Source organism: Salmo salar, chromosome 07 (assembly GCF_965601325.2).
Source record: "Salmo salar chromosome 07, fSalSal1, whole genome shotgun sequence".
Classification (NCBI taxonomy): domain Eukaryota; kingdom Metazoa; phylum Chordata; class Actinopteri; order Salmoniformes; family Salmonidae; genus Salmo; species Salmo salar.
In genome coordinates, this window is record NC_138297.1 from 65592870 (window position 1) to 65612490 (window position 19621).

The following is a 19621-nucleotide window of genomic DNA, read 5'->3' on the forward strand; positions in this document are numbered from 1 at the left end:
GCAGAGATCCTCAGTCTTCAATAAACAGAGGCAAGAAGATCGACACCTTGTCAGACAGGCCACTTCCTGCATGAAATCTTCTCAGGTTTTTGCCTGCCATATGAGTTCTGTTATACTCACAGACACCATTCAAACAGTTTTAGAAACTTTAGGGTGTTTTCTATCCAAAGCCAATAATTATATGCATATTCTAGTTACTGGGCAGGAGTAGTAACCAGATTAAATCGGGTACGTTTTTTATCTAGCCGTGTCAATACTGCCCCCTAGCCCTAACAGGATAAGGATAACCAGTGTTTAATACTCTGTATGTGGTGGACTGTGACTGTGAGGTAAGGATAACCAGTGTCTGTGTGAGACTATGAGGTGTTAATGTGAAACTAAGCCACTATGCCAGTCACTGAGGAGTTCCCCACTCTTACCATTGTTACTGCTGTTGTCTGATCCATATCTACTGGATACAGTTCAGCAACCAGAACCATGAATACACTGTGTTTCAACACACATTGACACAAGGACTTCTTCCATCATGGATCAACCAACTCCAGTCTGGAACAGTCCTTCTCTCTTCTTCTCTTCCTCATCCTGCTCTCTTCTCTCTCTCTCTTCTTCTCTTCCTCATCCTGCTCTCTTCTCTCTCTCTCATCCTGCTCTCTTCTCTCTCTCTCTTCTTCTCTTCCTCATCCTGCTCTCTCTCTCTCTCTCTTCTTCTCTTCCTCATCCTGCTCTCTTCTCTCTCTCTCTCTTCTTCTCTTCCTCATCCTGCTCTCTTCTCTCTCTTCTTCTCTTCCTCATCCTGCTCTATTCTCTCTCTCTCCTTCTCTTCCTCATCCTGCTCTCTTCTCTCTCTTCTTCTCTTCCTCATCCTGCTCTCTTCTCTCTCTCTCTCTCTTCTCTTCCTCATCCTGCTCCTCTTTTCTTCCTCTTTTCTATCTTCTCTCTTCCTCATCTCCTCCTCACATCTGATATGTATCACACCATCATTCCAGCAGGCTTCTTTGCAGTCCTATAGAAGCATGTGTCCCAAATGGCACCCTATTCCCTATATAGTGCACTTTTGACTAGACTCCACAGTGCTCTGGTCAAAAGTAGTGCACTATAAAGGGAATAGGGTGCCATTTGGGATTGAAACTTAGACTACATACAGTGGGCTCTGAAATTAGACATGCTAACCTCTCACCATTACCAATAACAGAGGTTAGCATGTCTTGGTGGAATGATCTTTGACCCTCTGTAACTTCCTCACTCATCATTATCCAGGATTCATTCAGGATTATCCGTAGCCTTGGTAGCATCTACATTAATGTAGAAGTGTTTAGAAACATGTTCTATTCTTATTTACAATAAAAGTGACTCCAAAGCCTACGTTATTTACCATTCATTTCTGTTGGACACAAAATATTCTGAAAACACAACCAAAATGAACTGCAAATGAATCCAACAAGTTTGTATTGATGTAGTCATTCCGTGCTAGGAATATGGGACCAAATACTAAACGTTTCACCTCTTTATTTATAACAATCTGTAGGAGTGTAATCATTTTGGCCCCTACCTTTTTGAGAAAAAAGGTATTACTTGTTAAACAAAATGTCTTTCTCTGAGACATATATATATATATATATATATATTTTTTTAAATCTCCATTTTTAAATAATTGTTTTTATTTAGTATTTTGTTTCTTAAGGGGTGGATCAGCTTAATATAGCGAATAGACTGTTGCTTCCATCAATGTAATTGTCTGCATCATTTCCAACCCCCCATATATATCTGCAGTTACCTGAGAGAAGAAAAACATAGAAGCAACAGTCATTTCTTCCATCAGAGAAAGAGAGAGACTAGCTAGCTGTTAGCCTTTACTTCCATCTCCTGTTGGCGAGCCACACACACACACACACACACACACACACACACACACACACACACACACACACACACACACACACACACACACACACACACACACACACACACACACACACACACACACACACACACACACACACACACACACACACACACACACAGAGAGAGAGAGAGACAGGCGCACACACACACCAACAAAATAAGACTGGCTGTATTGAGAGGTCTCCTCTTGGCAGAGAGCTCTTAAAGTTGATCAAACCGGTCTATTTGTCTCAAAGCTCCTGAGACCAGCTTCACTTCCTGTTGTATAACGCTGCTGCTGCTGTGTCCTACAGCTAGCCACCACAGAGAGAGAGAAAGAGAGATGGTGGAGAGAGAGAGAGAGACGGTGGAGAGAGAGAAAGAGAGATGGTGGAGAGAGAGAGAGAGAGACGGTGGAGAGAGAGAGAGACGGTGGAGAGAGAGAGAGAGAGAGAGAGAGAGAGAGAGAGAGAGAGAGAGACGGTGGAGAGAGAGACAGAGAGAGAGATGGTGGAGAGAGAGAGAGAGACGGTGGAGAGAGAGAGAGACGGTGGAGAGAGAGAGAGAGACGGTGGAGAGAGAGAGAGAGAGAGAGAGAGAGACGGTGGAGAGAGAGACAGAGAGAGAGATGGTGGAGAGAGAGAGAGAGACGGTGGAGAGAGAGAGAGACGGTGGAGAGAGAGAGAGAGACGGTGGAGAGAGAGAGAGAGAGAGAGAGAGAGAGAGACAGAGAGAGAGACGGTGGAGAGAGACAGAGAGAGAGAGACAGTGGAAAGAGAGACGGAGAGAGAGGGTGGAGACAGAGAGCGAGGGTAGAGAGAGAGAAAGAGAGAGACGGAGACACAGAGGGGGTGGAGAGAGGGAGAGGATGGAGATAGAGACAGAGAGAGAAAGGGAGAGAGAGGGTAGACAGAGAGAGGGAGAGAGAGGGAAAGTGAGGGTGGAGAAACGGAGAGGATGGAGAGAGAGAGAGGGAGAGGCGGAGAGAGGGGCAGTGAGTGAAGAAGGGAAATAGAGAGGGGGAGGGAGAGAAATGACAACATTCTGCAAGTACACAGCACATTCCTTGTGCCTTGAATATGTTGTCGTCTGCCATTCTGGCCTTGGGTCTGTTGAGTTTGCGTCCCAAATGTAACCATATCCCCTATATAGTGCACTACTAATGACCAGAACCCTATGGACCCTGGTTAAAAAGAAGTGCACTAGGGAACAGGGTTGTATGGGACGCATTGTAAATGTGAAGACTGGGGAATATTTTAGCCAGCCCTGCATGGGATCAGTCTAAACAGGCCTTCAACTTTAACAAAGGAAACATTCCCTGTTTTGGGTCGTTGGCTTTCTTCATTACTGTATAATCCCAATGTAGACTTTTATTGTTTGGTCGTATTTATGGGTTATTGTATAGTGGCCAGTAATGGGCTAGAACTATAACTAGGGCCCAGAGTTGTTCCTGACTGGGTCCAGACCAGTAATGGGCTAGAACTATAACTAGGGCCCAGAGTTGTTCCTGACTGGGTCCAGACCAGTAATGGGCTAGAACTATAACTAGGGCCCAGAGTTGTTCCTGACTGGGTCCAGACCAGTAATGGGCTAGAACTATAACTAGGGCCCAGAGTTGTTCCTGACTGGGTCCAGACCAGTAATGGGCTAGAACTATAACTAGGGCCCAGAGTTGTTCCTGACTGGGTCCAGACCAGTAATGGGCTAGAACTATAACTAGGGCCCAGAGTTGTTCCTGACTGGGTCCAGACCAGTAATGGGCTAGAACTATAACTAGGGTCCAGAGTTGTTCCTGACTGGGTCCAGACCAGTAATGGGCTAGAACTATAACTAGGGCCCAGAGTTGTTCCTGACTGGGTCCAGACCAGTAATGGGCTAGAACTATAACTAGGGCCCAGAGTTGTTCCTGACTGGGTCCAGACCAGTAATGGGCTAGAACTATAACTAGGGTCCAGAGTTGTTCCTGACTGGGTCCAGACCAGTAATGGGCTAGAACTATAACTAGGGCCCAGAGTTGTTCCTGACTGGGTCCAGACCAGTAATGGGCTATAACTATAAGTCGGGAAAGAGAGTGAGAGAGGGGGGGGTAGAGAATGAGAGAGAGAGAGAGAGAGAGAGAGAGAGAGAAAGAGGGGGTAGAGAGAAAGAGGGGGGGTAGAGAGAGAGAGAGAGAGAGGAGTAAGAGATGTTAGTAGAGATTAGTCTGAAAGGTTGCAGAGTACCTCCCTCCCTCTCTCCGCCTTTCTCTCCCTCTCTGTCATCCATCTCTCAGCCCCTCTTTCACTCTCTCACTGTGTCAATCTCAACCATCAGACACACACACTGTTCACACTGCTTTCAGCACTTATTCATCCTTTACCCTACTCAGTCAGATCAGATACCTCCCAAACACAAGCACACAGAGGAACACATTGCTTCCTTCCCCTCTATATTAACATGTTCTGTTTCCTTCCCCTCTATAATAACATGTTCTGTTTCCTTCCCCTCTATAATAACATGTTCTGTTTCCTTCCCCTCTATATTAACATGTTCTGTTTCCTTCCCCTCTATAATAACATGTTCTGTTTCCTTCCTCTCTATACTAACATGTTATGTTTCCTTCCCCTCTATAATAACATGTTCTGTTTCCTTCCCCTCTATAATAACATGTTCTGTTTCCTTCCCCTCTATACTAACATGTTCTGTTTCCTTCCCCTCTATATTAACATGTTCTGTTTCCTTCCCCTCTATAATAACATGTTCTGTTTCCTTCCCCTCTATAATAACATGTTCTGTTTCCTTCCCCTCTATACTAACATGTTATGTTTCCTTCCCCTCTATAATAACATGTTCTGTTTCTTTCCCCTCTATACTAACATGTTCTGTTTCCTTCCCCTCTATATTAACATGTTCTGTTGCCTTCCCCTCTATAATAACATGTTCTGTTTCCTTCCCCTCTACACTAACATGTTCTGTTTCCTTCCCCTCTATAATAACATGTTCTGTTACCTTCCCCTCTATAATAACATGTTCTGTTTCCTTCCCCTCTATAATAACATGTTCTGTTTCCTTCCCCTCTACACTAACATGTTCTGTTTCCTTCCCCTCTATAATAACATGTTCAGTTTCCTTCCCCTCTATAATAACATGATCTGTTTCCTTCCCCTCTATACTAACATGTTCTGTTTCCTTCCCCTCTATATTAACATGTTCTGTTTCCTTCCCCTCTATAATAACATGTTCTGTTTCCTTCCCCTCTATAATAACATCTTCTGTTGCCTTCCCCTCTATACTAACATGTTCTGTTTCCTTCCCCTCTATACTAACATGTTATGTTTCCTTCCCCTCTATACTAACATGTTCTGTTTCCGTCCCCTCTATAATAACATGCTTCCTCCCCCCTCTATAATAACATGTTTCCTCCCCCCTCTATAATAACATGTTTCCTTCCCCCTCTATAATAACATGTTTCCTTCCCCCTCTATATTAACATATTTCCTCCCCCCTCTATAATAACATGTTTCCTCTCCCCTCTATAATAGCATGTTTCCTCCCCCCTCTATAATAACATGTTTCCTCCCCCCTCTATAATAACATGTTTCCTCCCCCCTCTATAATAATATGTTTCCTTCCCCCTCTATAATAACATGTTTCCTCCCCCCTCTATAATAACATGTTTCCTTCCCCCTCTATAATAACATGTTTCCTCCCCCCTCTATAATAACATGTTTCCTTCCCCCTCTATAATAACATGTTTCCTCCCCCCTCTATAATAACATGTTTCCTTCCCCCTCTATAATAACATGTTTCCTCCCCCCTCTATAATAACATGTTTCCTTCCCCCTCTATAATAACATGTTTCCTTCCCCCTCTATAATAACATGTTTCCTCCCCCCTCTATAATAACATGTTTCCTTCCCCCTCTATAATAACATGTTTCCTCCCTCCTCTATAATAACATGTTTCCTCCCCCCTCTATAATAACATGTTTCCTTCCCCCTCTATAATAACATGTTTCCTCCCCCCTCTATAATAACATGTTTCCTCCCCCCTCTATAATAACATGTTTCCTCCCCCCTCTATAATAGAATGTTTCCTCCCCCCTCTATAATAACATGTTTCCTTCCCCCTCTATAATAACATGTTTCCTCCCCCTCTATAATAGCATGTTTCCTCCCCCCTCTATAATAACATGTTTCCTTCCCCCTCTATAATAACATGTTTCCTTCCCCCTCTATAATAACATGTTTCCTCCCCCCTCTATAATAACATGTTTCCTTCCCCCTCTATAATAACATGTTTCCTTCCCCCTCTATAATAACATGTTTCCTCCCCCCTCTATAATAACATGTTTCCTTCCCCTCTATAATAACATGTTTCCTCTCCCCTCTATAATAACATGTTTCCTCTCCCCTGTATAATAACATGTTTCCTTCCCCCTCTATAATAACATGTTTCCTTCCCCTCTATAATAACATGTTTCCTTCCCCTCTATAATAACATGTTTCCTCCCCCCTCTATAATAACATGTTTCCTTCCCCTCTATAATAACATGTTTCCTCTCCCCTCTATAATAACATGTTTCCTCTCCCCTGTATAATAACATGTTTCTTTCCCCCTCTATAATAACATGTTTCCTTCCCCTCTATAATAACATGTTTCCTCTCCCCTCTATAATAACATGTTTCCTTCCCCCTCTATAATAACATGTTTCTTTCCCCCTCTATAATAACATGTTTCCTTCCCCTCTATAATAACATGTTTCCTTCCCCTCTATAATAACATGTTTCCTTCCCCCTCTATAATAACATGTTTCCATCTATCCATTCTAAACCATCTGAAACACACAGCATATGAAGCTCTTCCCACAGTTAGATATAGACTGTCTACCACTACATAACATACTGTACATATATACTGCACACTAATATTCAATCCACACACATTCTCTCTCTCTTACACACACTCTGTGGGTAGTAGCCAGTCTTGGCTCAGGCCTCGTGTCTACCATACGGCTGTAGCCGCCCCATAGTTCAGGGGCTCCGGGCTTCTCACCCTCATTCTGTCAGAGAGAGAGAGACCCACAAAATGAGGTGGAAACTGAGCTGCACTTCCTAACCACCTGCCAAATGTATGACCATATTAGAGACACATATTTCCCTCAGATTACACAGATCCACAAAGAATTACAAAACAAATCCAATTTTGATAAACTCCCATATCTATTGGGTGAAATACCACAGTGTGACATCACAGCAGCAAGATGTGTGACCTGTTGCCACAAGAAAAGGTCAACCAGTGAAGAACAAACACCATTGTAAATACAACCCATATTTATGTTTATTTATTTTTTACTTTAACTATTTGCACATGGTTATAACATGATACATAGCCATAATATGACATTTGAAAGGTCACTATTCCTTAGAAACGTGTTTGAGTGTAATGTTTACATTACACTTGATTGTTTATTTCACTTTTGTTTATCTATTTCACTTGCTTTAGCAATGTACACATATGTTTCCTATGCCAATAAAGTCCTTTGGCTTGAATTGATTTGAGAGGGAGGGAGGGAGGGAGGGAGGGAGGGAGGGAGGGAGGGAGGGAGGGAGGGAGGGAGGGAGGGAGGGAGGGAGGGAGGGAGGGAGGGAGGGAGGGAGCAAGAGAGAGAGAGAGAGGGAGAGAGAGGGAGAAAGATGTAGGATCTTAATTTGAGTCAGTTTGCTACAGCAGGAAAATAATCCTGCAGTATACGAAATGTAAATTATTATGTGGATTATAATTAATGGACATATTTGAAGGTGTTTTTCGTAAGGGGAAATCAAGTCAGAAATTTCTATGTGGAAATTACAAACTTTAGAAGTCTTTTTAAACCTCAAATACACTACCAGTTAAAAATGGCCTGCATTGATCAAATTAAGATCCTACATCTGTACATTACATTCACAAATACGTTAAAATATGTCACTGCTAAAGAGAGGAGAACTGGTGAAAGAGGTCATTATTTACCACCTGCTAAGTAAAAGACATATTCAGAATCCCAATGTTATTGTCTGAAGGTTACTGTGAAGATTATATAGATACATAGAGAAATCACATACTGACCCAATGCTAATTTAGCAAATACTATATTCATATATATATATATATATATATATATATATATATATATATATATATATATATATATATATATACTGTATATGTACTGAGTAAAAAAAAGTATTTTGTTTGAAATGTGTATTTTGCTGTACTAATTATTTTAAATGAAAGTAAGGACATGAATGGCATCAAATTGTCGGTCAGTAACACAGTACAATGCATTCGGGAAAGTTTTCAGAACCCTTTACTTTTTCCAAATTTTCTTACGTTACAGCCTTATTCTGAAATAGATTACATATTTTTTTTCCATCATTAATCGACACACAATACCCCATAATGACAAAGCAAAAACAGGTTTTTAGTAATGTTTGCAAATTTATTACAAATAAAAAAAGCTGCTATCACATTTCCATGTATTCAGACCCTTTACTCAGTACTCTGTTGAAGCACGTTTGGCAGCGATTACAGTTTTGAGTCATCTTGGGTATGACGCTACAGGCTTGCCACACCTGTATTTGAGGAGTTTCTCCTATTCTTCTGTGATCCTCTCAAGCTCTGTCAGGTTGGATGGGGAGCGTCGCTGCACAGCTATTTTCAGGTCTCTCTAGAGATGTTTGATCGGGTTCAAGTCCGGGCTCTGGCTGGGCCACTCAAGGACATTCAGAGACTTGTCACGAAGCCCCTCCTGCATTGTCTTGGCAGTGTGCTTAGGGTTGTTATCCTGTTGGAAGGTGAACCTTCGCCCCAGTCTGAGGTCCAGAGCATTCTGGAGCAGGTTTTCATCAAGGATCTCTCTGTACTTTGCTCCGTTCATCTTTGCCTTGATCCTGACTAGTCTCCTAGTCCCTGCCGCTGAAAAACATCCCCACAGCATGATGCTGCCACCACCATGCTTCACCATAGGGATGGTGCCAGGTTTCCTCCAGACATGATGCTTGGCATTCAGGCCAAAGAGTTCAAGCTTGGTTTCAATCGACCAGAGAATCTTGTTTCTCATGGTCTGAGAGTCATTTAGGAGCCTTTTGGCAAACTCCAAGTGGGCTGTCATGTGCCTTTTACTGAGGAGTGGCTTCCGTCTGGCCACTCTACCATAAAGGCCTGATTGGTGGAGTGCTGCAGAGATGGTTGTCCTTCTGGAAGGTTCTACCATCTCCACAGAGGAACTCTGGAGCTCTGTCAGAGTGACCATCGGATTCTTGGTCATCTCCCTGACCAAGGCCCTTCTCCCCTAAATTCTCAGTTTGGCCGGGTGGCCAGCTCCAGGAAGAGTCTTGGTGGTTCCAAACTTCCTCCATTTAAGAATGATGGAGGCCACTGTGTTCTTGGGCACCTTCAATGCTGCAGACATTTTTTGGTAACCTTCCCCAGATCTGTGCCTCGACACAATCCTGTCTCGGAGCTCTACGGACACTTCGACCTCATGGCTTGGTTTTTGCTCTGACATGCACTTTCAACTGTGGGACCTTATATAGACAGGTGTGTGCCTTTCCAAATCATGTCCAATCAATTGAATTCACCACAGGTGGACTCCAATCAAGTTGTAGAAACATCTCAAGGATGATCAATGGAAACAGGATGTACCTGAGCTCAATTTTGAGTCTCATAGCAAAGAGTCTTAATACTTATGTTATTTCTGTTTTTTGTTTATTGTAAATTTGCCAAAAAATCTATAAACCTGTTTTTTCTTTGTCATTATGTGGTATTGTGTGTAGATTAATGAGGAAAAAAATATTTTATCCATTTTAGAATAAGGCTGCAACGTATGAAAATGTGAAAAAAGTCAAGGGGTCTGAATACTTTCTGAATGCACTGTATACACTGAGTGGACAAAACATTAGGAACACCTTCCTAATATTGAGTTGCACCCACTTTTTGCCTTCAGAACAGCCTCAATTCATTGGGGCATGGACTGTACAAGGTGTAGAAAGCGTTCCACGGGGATGCTGGCCCGAGTTGACTCCCACAGTTGTATCAAGTTGGTTTGATGTCCTTTAGATGGTGGACCATTCTTGATACACACAGGAAATGGTTGAGCGTAAAAAAAACAGCAGCGTTGCAGTTCTTGACACAAACCAGTGCGCCTACCCCACTGAATGGCACACATACACAGTCTATGTCTCAATTGTCTCAAGGCTTGAAATCCTTCTTTAACCTGTCTCCTCCCCTTCATCTACACTGATTGAAGTGGATTTAACAAGTGACGTCAATAAGGGATCATATCTTTCACCTGGATTCACCTGGTCAGTCTGTTATGGAAAGAGCAGGTGTTCATAATGTTTTGTACAGTCAGTGTATATCAATATGTTTATACTGAGTTTTTGTCTCATATGGTATTGTGTTTTAGGTCAGTGTCTTTTAACACAGAAACATCTGCTTTTAGTCACCGAAGTGCATCCAATCCTGCTATCCCAGCTGTCTTTTCTCCTCAGAAACGGGTTGTTGTTGTGGTCGTTGATGTGTTGCGGAGTCACTCGGCCCCTCACTTCCATTCCATTAACACACCTGTGTGGTGTGTAGGTGTAGCGTTACCTGGCTTTACCTGGCGTTACCTGGCTTTACCTGGCTTTACCTGGCGTTACCTGGCTTTACCTGGCTTTACCTGGCTTTACCTGGCTTTACCTGGCTTTACCTGGCTTTACCTGGCTTTACCTGGCGTTACCTGGCTTTACCTGGCTTTACCTGGCTTTACCTGGCGTTACCTGGCTTTACCTGGCTTTACCTGGCTTTACCTGGCGTTACCTGGCTTTACCTGGCTTTACCTGGCGTTACCTGGCTTTACCTGGCATTACCTGGCTTTACCTGGCTTTACCTGGCGTTACCTGGCATTACCTGGCTTTACCTGGCTTTACCTGGCTTTACCTGGCGTTACCTGGCTTTACCTGGCTTTGCCTGGCGTTACCTGGCTTTTCCTGCCGTTACCTGGCGTTACCTGGCTTTACCTGGCGTTACCTGGCTTTACCTGGCGTTACCTGGCTTTACCTGGCGTTACCTGGCGTTACCTGGCTTTACCTGGCGTTACCTGGCGTTACCTGGCGTTACCTGGCTTTACCTGGCGTTACCTGGCATTACCTGGCTTTACCTGGCGTTACCTGGCGTTACCTGGCTTTACCTGGCTTTACCTGGCGTTACCTGGCGTTACCTGGCTTTACCTGGCGATACCTGGCTTTACCTGGCGTTACCTGGCGTTACCTGGCTTTACCTGGCGATACCTGGCTTTACCTGGCGTTACCTGGCGTTACCTGGCGTTACCTGGCATTACCTGGCTTTACCTGGGACAACATGCAGACCTGTCACTTCATACAGTACAGACCAATGGAGGAAACTGGTACAGCAGACCTGTCACTTCATACAGTACAGACCAATGGAGGAAACTGGTACAGCAGACCAGTCACTTCATACAGTACAGACCAATGGAGGGAACTGGTACAGCAGACCTGTCACTTCATACAGTACAGACCAATGGAGGAAACTGGTACAGCAGACCAGTCACTTCATACAGTACAGACCAATGGAGGAAACTGGTACAGCAGACCTGTCACTCGGGGAGAGAGAGGGGGAAGAGAGAGGGGGAGATACAGGGAGAGAAAGGGGGAAGAGAGAGGGGGAGATACAGGGAGAGAAAGGGGGAAGAGAGAGGGGGAGATACAGGGAGAGAAAGGGGGAAGAGAGAGGGGGAGATACAGGGAGAGAAAGGGGGAAGAGAGAGGGGGGAGACACAGGGAGAGAAAGGGGGAAGAGAGAGGGGGAGAACAAAAACAGAGGTAGTAGCAGAGAAAAAGTACTGTAAACCAAATAAACCAGGGAACCTGCAGAGACTAGCAAAGCTCTTTAACTAGAGAGAGAGAGAGAGAGAGAGAGAGAGAGAGAGAGACTGTTTTGACAGCTTGGAGCCATCGAGCAGGGGCAGCAGAAGACAGACTCTGTGTGTCTGTGTGTGTGGCGCGAGGTGAGTCTGGTCGACCCCTCGGAGGCATCAGATCCCTGACAGCTTGGGCCTCCCAGCCTGCCCCTGGGCCCCGTCAGGTCACATGACACCAGTCAAACACTGTCACAACCTCCCAGAGGAGAGCTGGCTGACCCCGATACACACACGCACACGCACACACAGACGCACAAACGCACGCATACACACACAAGAAACTGGCCAGGACTTGTGTTAAAATACCCCTTCTGTTTATCTTTTGGACCTTGTTGTGTCTCCAAAGGCCCCACAGACTATGCTGTGGCCGGACCGTGTCTCATCAACCCTTCACAGACACTGTGATGAGGACCCTTCTGTAGAGTGGCCATCAAACCCCTATGGACCGCCTTGTGTCCAGCCTCGGTCCATGTTGTGTCCACTGGTCTAAAGGGCGACAGGCTGGATCAATAGGATCGTATCAATAGGAGATGATAGGAGGTCCTCTGGGACCACTGGACTGTCCACACACCTGGTCCTGGCAGAGAGACTGGCTCCTAGCTGACTCTCACTGTCTGCCTCACCCTTTCTCCTGTCTGCCTCTCCCTTTCTCCTGTCTGCCTCTCCCTTTCTCCTGTCTGTCTCTCCCTTTCACCTGTCTGCCTCTCCATTTCTCCTGTCTGTCTCTCCCTTTCACCTGTCTGCCTCACCCTTTCTCCTGTCTGCCTCTCCCTTTCTCCTGTTTCTCCTGTCTGCCTCTCCCTTTCTCCTGTCTGTCTCTCCCTTTCACCTGTCTGCCTCACCCTTTCTCCTGTCTGCCTCTCCCTTTCTCCTGTCTGTCTCTCCCTTTCTCCTGTCTGCCTCTCCCTTCACCTGTCTGCCTCTCCCTTTCACCTGTCTGTCTCTCCCCTTCTCCTGTCTGTCTGTCTGCCTCTCCCTTTCTCCTGTCTGCCTCTCCCTTTCTCCTGTCTGTCTCTCTCTCTGTCTGTCTGTCTGTCTGTCTGTCTGTCTGTCTGTCTGTCTGTCTGTCTGTCTGTCTGTCTGTCTGTCTGTCTGTCTGTCTGTCTGTCTGTCAATTCAATTCAATTCAATTCAGTTAAAAGGGCTTTATTGGCATGGGAAACATATGTTAATATTGCCAAAGCAAGTGAAATAAACATTATAAAATTAATAGTAAACATTACAGTCACAAATGTTCCAAAGGAATAAAGACATTTCAAATGTCATATTATGTATATATGCAGTGTTGTAACGATGTACAAAAGGGGAAATGAATAAACATAAATATGAGTTGTATTTATAATGGTGTTTGTTCTTCACTGGTTGAACTTTTCTTGTGGCAACAGGTCACAAATCTTGCTGCTGTGATGTCACACTGTGATATTTCACCCAGTAGATATGGGACTTTATCAAAATTGGGTTTGTTTTGTAATTCTTTGTGGATCTGTGTAATCTGAGGGAAATATGTGTCTCTAATATGGTCATACATTTGGCAGGAGGTTAGGAAGTGCAGCTCAGTTTCCACCTCATTTTGTGGGCAGTGGGCACATAGCCTGTCTTCTCTTGAGAGCCAGGTCTGCCTACGGCGGCCTTTCTCAATAGCAAGGCTATGCTCACTGAGTATGTACATAGTCAAAGCTTTCCTTAAGTTTGGGTCAGTCACAGTGGTCAGGTATTCTGCCACTGTGTACTCTCTGTTTAGGGACAAATAGCATTCTAGTTTGCTCTGTTTTTTTGTAAATTCTTTCCAATGTGTCAAGTAATTATATTTTTGTCTGTTTGTGTTTGTGAACAGAGCCCCAGGACCAGCTTGCTTAGGGGGCTCTTCTCCAGGTTCATATCTCTGTAGGTGATGGCTTTGTTATGGAAGGTTTGGAAATCGCTTCCTTTTAGGTGGTTGTAGAATTTAACATCTCTTTTCTGGATTTTGATAATTAGCAGGTATCATCCTAATTCTGCTCTGTATGCATTATTTGGTGTTTTACGTTGTACAAGGACGATATTTTTTGCAGAATTCTTCATGCAGTCTCAATTTGATGTTTGTCCCATTTTGTGAATTCTTGGTTGGTGAGCGGACCCCAGACCTCACAACCATAAAGGGCAAGCCTTTCTCCGTCCGTCCGTTCGTCCGTCCGTCTCTCCCTGTGTCTCTTCCTGTTTCTCCCTCTGTCTGTCTTTACCTCTCACTCTGTCTCCCACTAGCTCTCCCTCCTCACAAACAAGCACTGTACAGGTAATACAGACAGTCCATGCTAAGCCGTCCTCTCTCCTCTCGTTGTAAAACAGACACCCAGACCTTCTATTATGCACCTGTGTGACTCTGAGCTGACCACTGTGTATTAGAAGGCTGTAGAGCAGATGGGAGGAGGGGACCAGGACAGTTATACTGCTATTAGATGACTAGTAGGCTACAGGTAATAACACTGTTGTACATCTAGTAAAACAAGGTGCAGTAAAGAAGAAACTCTGAGCATATAAAGGTGCCTTCAGAAAGGATTCAGACCCCTTCCCTTTTTCCACATTTTGTTACATTACAGCCTTATTCTAAAATCAATTAAATGAACTGTTTTCCTCATTAATCTATACACAATACCCCATAATGACAAAGCGAAAACAGGTTTGAAATGTTTGCAAATTTATAACAAATAAACAACTGAAATATCTTATTTACATAAGTATTCAGACTCTTTGCTATGAGACTCGAAATTGAGCTCAGGTGCATCCTGTTTCCATTGATCATCCTTGAGATGTTTCTACAACTTGATTGTAGTCCACCTGTGGTAAATTCAATTGATTGGATATGATTTGGAAAGGCACACACCTGTCTATATAAAGGTCCCACAGTTGACAGTGCATGTCAGAGCAAAAACCAAGCCATGAGGTAGAAGGAATTGTCCGTAGAGCTCCGAGACAGGATTGTGTCAAGGCACAGATCTGGGGAAGGGTACCAAAAAATATCTATACCATTGAAAGTCCCCAAGAACACAGTGGCCTCCATCATTCTTAAATGGAAGAAGTTTGGAACCACCAAGACTCTTCCTGGAGCCGTCTGCCAGGACAAACTGAGCAGTCTTGGGAGAAGGGCCTTGGTCAGGGAGGTGACCAAAAACCTGATGGTCACTCTGACAGAGCTCCAGAGCTCCTTTGTGGAGATGGGAAAACCTTCCAGAAGGACAACCATCTCTGCAGCACTCCACCAATCAGGCCTTTATGGTAGAGTGGCCAGACGGAAGCCACTCCTCAGTAAAAGGCACATGACAGCCCGCTTGGAGTTTGCCAAAAGGCACCTAAAGGACTCTCAGACGATGAGAAACAAGATTCTCTGGTCTGATGAAACCAAGATCGAACTCTTTGGCCTGAATGCCAAGCGTCATGTCTGGAGGAAACCTGGCACCATCCCTATGGTGAAGCATGGTGGTGGCAGCATCATGCTGTGGGGATGTTTTTCAGCGGCAGGAACTGGGAGACTAGTCAGGATCAAGGCAAAGATGAACGGAGCAAAGTACAGAGAGATCCTTGATGAAAACCTGCTCCAGAGCGCTCAGGACCTCAGACTGGGGCGAAGGTTCACCTTCCAACAGGATAACGACCCTAAGCACACAGCCAAGACAATGCAGGAGTGCCTTCGTGACAAGTCTCTGAATGTCCTTGAGTGGCCCAGCCAGAGCTGGGACTTGAACCAGATCCAACATCTCTGGAGAGACCTGAAAATAGTTGTGCAGCGACGCTCCCCATCCAACCTGACAGAGCTTGAGAGGATCTGCAGAGAAGAATGGGAGAAACTGTCACGTCCTGACCAGTAAAGGGGTTATTTGTTATTGTATTTTGGTCAGGGCGTGGCAGGGGGTCTTGGTTTTATGTGGTTCGGGCTATATATTTAGGTAGAGGGGTGTTTGGTTTATGTGTTCCGGGGTTTGTTGGTTTATGTTCTATGTTAGTTATTTCTATGTTCTAGTCTAGTCCTTTTAGTTCTATGTTTAGGGTTTTGATGGACCTTCAATTGGAGGCAGCTGTTCCTCGTTGCCTCTGATTGAAGGTCCTATGTATAGGGGTGTTTTTGTATTGGGATTTGTGGGTAGTTGTCGACTGTTTAGTGTCTGTTCGCCTGACAGGTCTGTTAGTGTCGTTCGTTGCGTTTGTATACGTGTTTTGTTTGTTTTTTCCTTCTTTTTATATAATAAAGAAGATGTGCATACACGTTCCCGCTGCACCTTGGTCCAATTCTTACGACATCTTTGACAGAAACTCCCCAAATACAGGTGTGGCAAGCTTGTAGCGTCATACCCAAGAGGACTCAAAGCTGTAATCGCTGACAAACGTGCTTCAACAAAGTACTTAGTAAAGTTTGTGAATACTTATGTAAATGTGATATCAGTTTTTTATTTGTAATAAATTTGCAACATTTCTAAAAAGCTGTTGTTGCTTTGTCTTTATGGGGTATTGTGATGTCATTATGGGGTATTGTGATGTCATTATGGGGTATTGTGATGTCATTATGGGGTATTGTGATGTGTGTTATTGTCTGACAATTTGATGCCATTCTTGTCCTTACTTTCATTTAAAAATAATTTATACAGCAAAATACACATTTCAAACAAAATATTTTTTCTTTTTTTTTTACTCAGTAGTAGTACATATATATTGTTTTTGCTATACATCTAGTAATCTTTGTCGTAACCTTCTGACAATAACATTGGGTCAGAATGTGATTTCTCTATGTATCTACAGTAAATCATCTTTACAGTAACCTTCTGACAATAACATTGGGTCAGTATGTGATTTCTCTATGTGTCTACAGTAAATCATCTTTACAGTAACCTTCCTGAAATACAGGGCCTTCAGAAAGTATTCACCCCTTGTCTTTTTCGAAATGTTTTGGGGTCACAGCCTGAATTAAAAAATGGATTAAGTGGAGATGTTGTGTCGCTGGCCTGCACACAATACCCCAGAATGTCAAAGATGAATCATGTTTTTAGACATTTTACAAATTAATAAAAAATGAAAAGCTGAAATGTCTCTAGTCAATAGGTATTAACTCCTTTGTTATGGTAAGCCTAAATGCGTTCAGGAATAAAAATATGCTTAACAAGTCACATAATAAGTTGCATTGACTCACGCTTTCTGCAATAATAGTGTTTAACATGATCTTTGAGTGACTATCTCATCTCTGTTCCCCACACATACAATTATCTGTGAGGTCCCTCAGTCGAGCAGTGAATTTTAAACACAGATTCAACCACAAAGACCAGGGAGGTTTTCCAATGCCTCGCAAAGAAGGCCACCTATTGGTTGATGTGTAAAAATAAAAAAAACAGACAATGAATATCCCTTTGAGCCTGGTGAAGTTATTAATTACACTTTGGATGGTGTATCAATACACCCAGTCACTACAAAGATACAGGCGTACTTCCTAACTCAGTTGCCAGGGAGGAAGGAAACCGCTCAGGGGTTTCACCATGAGGTCAATGGTGATTTTAAAACAGTTACAGAGTTTAATGGCTGTGTTAAGAGAAAACTGATGATGGATCAACAACATTGTAGTTACTCCACAATACTAACCTAAATGATAGAGTGAAAAGAAGGAAGCCTGTACAGAATAAAACATATTCCAAAACATGCATCCTGTTTGCAATAACGCACAAAAGGAAAACTGTAAAAAAAAATGTGGCACAGAAATGACCTTTATGTCCTGAATACAAAGTGTTATATTTGGGTCAAATCCAACACAACACATCACTGAGTACCACTCTTCATATTTTCAAGCATGGTGGTGGCTGCATCATGTTATGGGTATGCTTGTCATTGGCAAGGACTAGGGAGGTTTTGGGAGGATTCAAAATAAACGTAATAGAGCTCAGCACAGGGAGTAAAACCTGGTTCAGACTTCTTCCCAACAAACACTGGGAGACAAATTCACATTTCAGAAAAACAATATTGAATGTTCCTGAGTGGCCTAGTTACAGTTTTGACTTAAATCGGCTTGAAATTCTATGGCAAGACTTTTGAAAATAATAATTGCCAAATATTGTACAATCCAGGTATGTTAAGCTCTTAGAGACTTACCCAGAAAGACTAACAGCTGTAATCGCTGCCAAAGGTGATTCTAACATGTATTGACTCAGGGGGTTTGAATACTTATGTAAATTCGATTTTGGAAATTAATTTTCAATACATTTGCAAAAATGTCAAAAAACATGTTTTCACTTTTTTATTATGGGGTATTGTGTGTAGATGGGTGAGATTTAAAATATATATATATATCCATTGTGAATTCAGGCTGTAACAACAAACCGTAGTATAAGTCAAGGGGTATGAATACTTTCTGAAGGCCCTCTCCATATTATCTGAGACTGTAAATGTCACCAATGTGTGAACATGGCTAAATACAAATCTCATCTGGATATCATTACCAGAGCCTGGAAATCCTACTCGTAATATCCCAGCCTAGCCCTGTCTGACTGAGGGTTGAAACCTAGACTGGGAGGGGGCTCAGCTCTGAGACATAGTATGAACTGGTTTCCAGGGCAACATTAAACCAATAGTGTTGTGTTAGTCAAAGACTAGACTTTATCTGTGTCTAGGATACTCAGCCCAATAACACTGTAACTGCTGGGGGGGGTCAACTCTAAAGGCTGGTTTCCCAGATACAGATTAATCCTAGTTCTGGACTAAAAAGGTATTTCTTCATTGACAATGAAATTCTCCATTAGACCAGGACAAGGATTAATCTGTGCCTGGGAAACCAGCCCAATGACACAGTGTCTGTATTCCCAGACACAAATTAAGCCTATATTCCTGGACTAAAAAGCTATTTAAAGAGAGATTCTTAAATTTAGCATGCTTTTTAGTTCAGGACCAGGCTTAATCTGTGTCCTGGAAACTGGCCCAATAACACAGTAACTGAACTTCTATATCTCTGGTACAGGCAGCAAGTTTGTGTGTCTATATCTCTGGTACAGGCAGCAGGTTTGTGTGTCTATATCTCTGGTACAGGCAGCAAGTTTGTGTATCTATATCTCTGGTACAGGCAGCAGGTTTGTGTGTCTATATCTCTGGTACAGGCAGCAAGTTTGTGTGTCTATATCTCTGGTACAGGCAGCAAGTTTGTGTGTCTATATCTCTGGTACAGGCAGCAGGTTTGTGTGTCTATATCTCTGGTACAGGCAGCAAGTTTGTGTATCTATATCTCTGGTACAGGCAGCAGGTTTGTGAGTCTATATCTCTGGTACAGGCAGCAAGTTTGTGTGTCTATATCTCTGGTACAGGCAGCAAGTTTGTGTGTCTATATCTCTGGTACAGGCAGCAAGTTTGTGTGTCTATATCTCTGGTACAGGCAGCAAGTTTGTGTGTCTATATCTCTGGTACAGGCAGCAGGTTTGTGTGTCTATATCTCTGGTACAGGCAGCAGGTTTGTGTGTCTATATCTCTGTTACAGCCAGCAAGTTTGTGTATCTATATCTCTGTTACAGGCAGCAAGTTTGTGTGTCTATATCTCTGTTACAGCCAGCAGGTTTTTGTATCTATATCTCTGGTACAGGCAGCAAGTTTGTGTGTCTATATCTCTGGTACAGGCAGCAGGTTTGTGTGTCTATATCTCTGGTACAGGCAGCAAGTTTGTGTATTTATATCTCTGGTACAGGCAGCAAGTTTGTGTGTCTATATCTCTGGTACAGGCAGCAAGTTTGTGTGTCTATATCTCTGGTACAGGCAGCAAGTTTGTGTATCTATATCTCTGGTACAGGCAGCAAGTTTGTGTATCTA

At 43.3% G+C, this 19621-nt stretch overlaps 1 protein-coding gene across 2 annotated transcripts in view; it reads left to right on the plus strand.

Annotated features, from left to right (window-relative positions):
* LOC106597855 (protein Wnt-5b) overlaps nt 1-19621 on the plus strand; it is a 215347-nt gene that overhangs the window by 102320 nt on the left and 93406 nt on the right. The gene's annotated exons all lie outside the window — the stretch shown is intronic.